The sequence below is a fragment of the Cavia porcellus genome, unplaced genomic scaffold, assembly GCF_034190915.1.
Source record: "Cavia porcellus strain 051 isolate PalLab524CR breed Dunkin Hartley unplaced genomic scaffold, mCavPor4.1 scaffold_9, whole genome shotgun sequence".
Taxonomy (NCBI): Eukaryota; Metazoa; Chordata; class Mammalia; order Rodentia; family Caviidae; genus Cavia; species Cavia porcellus.
In genome coordinates, this window is record NW_026947492.1 from 28476508 (window position 1) to 28481688 (window position 5181).

General features: G+C 47.9%; 1 long non-coding RNA gene across 1 annotated transcript; it reads left to right on the forward strand.

Annotated features, from left to right (window-relative positions):
* The first annotated feature begins 530 nt into the window (after positions 1-530).
* LOC134477547 (uncharacterized) lies at positions 531-3289 on the forward strand. The gene is made up of 2 exons (XR_010049565.1): positions 531-716; positions 2444-3289. It is a non-coding gene; the product is annotated as an uncharacterized LOC134477547 (long non-coding RNA).
* Positions 3290-5181: the final 1892 nt, after the last annotated feature.

The following is a 5181-nucleotide window of genomic DNA, read 5'->3' on the forward strand; positions in this document are numbered from 1 at the left end:
ATATTGAATGGCCCTGGAAGCTGGTGTGGTGCAGGCTTTGTCCTCAGTTGATGGTGTCAGCAGGAGGTATGGTACCTGTAGGCAGTGGGCTGGTGGAAAGAAATTGTGTTGCGGGGAGGTATACCTTGAGGGAACAGTAGGAACCCAAGCCCTTCCTCTGTTTTGCTTTGTTTTTCCTGGTCAGTGTGGAACGAGATTTGTCCCACTATGTGCTTTCTGCCAAAACATTCGGCCTCCTCATGGGCCTCAGAGTCAGGGAACAGCCCCTTAGACTGGTCACAGTACTTTACTGTCCCCATGAGTGGGCATTCGGGTAACATTCACAGACCCTTGTACAATTTATCATATGTAGCATCCATGACCACACAAACATTTAACTGGGTAAGCAAAGAAAGCAAAGATACTAAGGCTTAGAGGGACAACATGATCCATATCAGTGGATGGGATGGGGGTGGGGTAGGGATGTGACTAAAGTGTGGCAAAGCTATGATCAGAAGCACTGTCCTCTTCTGACTTCCCACACAGGTCTGTCCTACACCATGGCCAGCCATGACCCCACCTGGCAGCAAATCCTCTGGAGTCTATGTCACCCTGCAGTGCTCCTGCCTGATGCAGTCACATACTTGCCCTATCTTGGGACACAGAGATAGCTGCCATCTACCCCAACCAGCACCATCCTGGGCTCAGGGACCACGAGGGCCATCGCTTATGCTGCAGTAAGTGCCAACAGGACTTGGAGCAGTGGGCAGCAGTACGCTGCCCCTGATCCGGTGAGGGAGGGAAGGTGTACACAGCTAGGTGGCAACCCTGTGACCCCACTGTTGCAGCAGCAGCAGCAGCATGCAGGATGCAACCGCCCAGGAATTTATGCCTGTTCTCTGGGAGCTGAGACTGAGATCCCAGTGACTCAGAGGAGGAGAAGCACTGCAAGTGTCTGGCTGGGAGACTGGTTCACACTCCATGGTCAAAATAAACAGACACTGCTCTCAGGGACAGTAGAGAGAATGGCAGCTTCATGCAACAGATCATGTGGCCTAGGCTACGAGGGCTCATGGACCAGTCAGTCACAATTTCCTGGGTCGCTCCTCTGGAATGCCAGTAGGTTAGAGGTCTCTACTAATGGAATGAGAGGATCTCTTTACCATGAGGAATGGCCTCACCATGTAGGGGGACAAGAAGTGTCCAGTGGGGCTGCCTGCAGAGAGCAGCACTAGGCCAGGCACACCAACAAGGACCAGGTTTGGGATGCCAAGATGCAGGCAGGGCCCCGTATCTGTATAAGAGCTTCTGTTTTGTGTTTGTTTGCTTGCTTGTTTTGAGACAAGGCCTTGCTATATAGTTTAAAAAGGCCTGGCACTCATGACAATCTCACCTCAGCACTGCATTACAAATGTGTGCCACCATGCTTGGCTGGTGCATCCATGTGTAACATGCCTCCTTCCTGCCAAGGGTTGCCATAATGTGAATACTTTGAACATTGTTTCACCGTCACAACTTTCATGGAAAACAAAGAATCTGTCGAATGGTAGGTCATGCCACCTCCAAACTATGTTTCTTTGATTTCTCTGGCATTGCTATTCAGAGAAACTGCAGACATCTGCAGATACATAAACACTTGGAAGAATATCCCTTTAAAAAGAAGATGGACCTATAGAGCACTAAGCAGAAGCCTTTCTGGCTGAATCCTGCCTTGGCCTAAGAGGGACCTTTCCACAGGAAGCAGCACTGGAAGCTGATGTCTGCCGCAAAAGGGACAGGCTCAGGTGACTGCTACCCGAGACACTTCACCTGCAAACCCAGACAGCCCTTGTTTCATGACTGCTGAAAGCTCCCCGGAAGTCCGGTCGATCCCCACGTGCTTAGCTGTGCTTCACGTCCACCTCCACCAGCCACCTTTGAGACCTCACTGTGTGTGTGTGGCTGCAGTGTTCATGAATGCAACAAAATCCATCCGTCTACTTTCCACAGTTTTATAGGTAGAAAATGAACTTTGCAGGAAAAAGAATAAAATTAAACTTCCCCGTACCTCAGGATGAAGTTCGTGCGGAGTTGCTTAGTGTGTGAGAACCTGGCCAAGTCTGAAGGTTAAGGTGGAATCCACTTTCATCCAGTGTCTTCACAGGAATCCACCTAACGTGCTCCAGTCCTTTGCTGCCTTCCAAGACCCTAATGCAGAGAAGTGGGAACCTTCAGCTTCTCCACCTGTCACCAGGAGCAGCAGGGTGCATAGCAGAGCCAGTTGCATTTGTGCAACTTCATTGGCGAACCCCAAGAAAGCCACCTGGCCCTTGCTTCTGGTTTCTTTTTTTCTTTTTGGTTTTATGATATCCTGGATCTTTGGGATTCTTGCTTTTCCAGAACCTGGGTTTCTCAATCATATCCCTGATTGTTTTTTTCTATACTACTCTTTACTTACATTAATTTCTTTTGTATTCCATCCTAGCAAGGTGCTACTCTCTGCTCACTGTCCCATGGTGGGAAAACAAGCACATTAACTCTCCAAGCAAGTTCAAAAGGTGGATGGAGGCTTCCAAGTTACAGGCCACTACCCTGGAGCATGACAGACACTTGGGGTGAGAAGATCAATCAAAATTTGAACACTATCAAGGAGTTTCAGGCCTTACTCCAGGCTGAGAGATGAAATATTTGGGGGGAAATTCTTGACTCCCTCTGTCCATGGTACTCTGTGCACTTGACCTTCACAAAATCAGTCCCAACTACACCTGGGGCCGGGTGAGCTACCTGGCAGCAGCTCCTCTAGTCAGTGTGATTTCAAGTTCCTTGGGTCAGCCAGTCAGGTGACATCAGAGAAGGTTCTTTCTGCACAGCTAAATGTTCCTGGGGTGGAAGACTGGTGGGATTTTTAGCACGTTTATGCAGAGCTCTTAAAAACAAAGCAGCTGTCATCATTCAGAGCGGCTCTGGACCTTGGCTTTGTGGGCTGGCTCTGCTCTCCTGGAGACTTCTCTCCCTCCACACTGCTTCAGGACAGTCCCCTGGGCCCATGCACCCTTTCCGTGCTTAGCTTCCTCTTATTCCTGGTAAGGAGATGCTTATTCCTAGGCTTGGTGAGAGCCCAGATTGCTGTCCCTACGGAAGACTGATCCCAAGCTGACCCTCTTTACTAGTCCAGACACTTCATCTGAAATTACCCTGACTCTGCTGTTGGCTGCTGGACTGCTCAGCTCCAGGGCCTGGGCAGAGCTGGAGCAATGGATGTGGGGACTCAGGAAAAGATGATGGAAGGCTTTTCTTGCAACAAATAAAACAGATTTATTCCTACATGTAACAGGTATGCTCTTTTTATGAACAGAGCCCTGGGCTGGTACTGGTGACAGAAGAGTACAGGCTTTGCTCTTTTAGGTGTCAGCAAGTGTTTAAACAAAAAGATAGCTTAGGTCCATAAGAATGCTGGTGTTGGAGAGGCCTGTGACACACTCTGTCTTCACAGAGTTCATGTGTGGCTTAGATCAGCCTCATGAGAGAGGTTCAGTGTACAAGATGCCTTGGCCATTGTGTCCGTGTCACCCAGGTGTGTGATACTTAGAGTGAATCCATGCCCTGGCACTCATGTCTCACAGATGCCTAAAAGGAAGCCTGCAAGGGCCATGCATTGAAAGGAATACTAGAACTGCAGGTGCTGCTACTTGTGGGTACATCAAAGTATTTTCAAAGTCATCCTCTATATATTAGAATGCACTGTGACAACATCCTAGACAGAAACAGCAATTTCAGCTGATCTTAAGAACCATCACTGCCCAGAGTATAAATCAATTATCTCACATGTCACATACTCTGGTGTAATTTCTAAAAATTACAGAATCTTTCTGGCACATCCACCTGGATAAGCAAAAGGAAGATGGTTTCTACTTGTTTGCACCATGGACTGTAGGTATAACCCATTTACTTTGGGATTAATGTGCTTTTTCTCAAACGGCTCCTGAGTGATTTAACATCAGTGATGAAAGTGTGTCTGTCCAGCAGACAGCGATGTGGGGAAAACGCTCTTCTTTGCCTCTGCCATTAGCTTCCACCCAGCAAGTCAAACACCTTTCCAAGACACCAGACAGAAAGTGAAAATCAGACCTAGGCCATCCTGCTAAGAGATGGCATATTTCCACAGAAAACTAACTCTATGCTTTTCTACATTTTGCTTCTATGTTGTATAGCAGCCCCCAGGAAGCTGATATCCTGTTCCTTCTAATGTTCTGTGAGCATGCTCTTTCCTCTGCTCCCTCGGATGTAACCAAGTTAGCTGCTCCACCCGCTGGAAGCCTGAGATTGAGCGAAAGCTTGACATTAGATATTTATCCTCCCAGCTGTCTTCCCTCAGATAGCCAGCCAGCCCTCTACCCCAGACCTCTTTATCTTATTTTGCTAAACAAGATGAGTTTCTGTCATTGCTGAAAGCAAATGATTTGTTTTTTAATATACATCACGGCTCAGGTTAAGAACTGGACAATGCAATGCATTTATTATTCCCTCTCTCTTCTGTTTATTCTAGTGTGAAATTGTTTTCCAGGTAGTGATTAATTCTGCCAAGGCTTTCTGCCCTTGCGGGGCTGTCTGCTACATTTGGGGAGAAGGTGTTGACTGCACGGACCTGCACTACAAGTGTTATTTCAGTCTTGTCAGACATCAGCTTCCCTGTTGCCTCTGTCGTTCAGACAAGCGCATAGGCCTTTCTTCATTTGCCATGTCTGAATTTCCTGTGGCTTGATCAACGCTTGATTTTGGAAAGAAGATGTGTGAAGAGGTGCTAGTGGTGGGTGGTCTGCCAGAAGTGGTGTTACAGGGTTTTTGGCAGAGATGAGAAGTAGGATTGCTGTCAGAATGGCCAGATCTCCTGCTATCAGCCTGCTCTGAAGAGCGTAGAGTGACTCTCGGTTTATCTAAGATAGCTTTTGCTAAAGAGACCAAGGATTCTGACTCCTGGGCCAGAGAAATACAGTGTTATGAACTGGGGCTCTTGAAGAAGATGGCAAGTCACCTCGTTAGGGTGAAATGTGGCAGCAGACCTACCCTGGAGTGAATCCTTAGGGACCATAAACATGGGCCAGGTGAGCTTCCTGACTTCATCAGAGTGTTGAAGCTGCCTCACTGTGTTTGAGCCTCTGACTACTAGTGTTTCTGGCTGTGTAGTCTCACTGTACTTGCCGTGTACCTCAGCAGCTACACTCT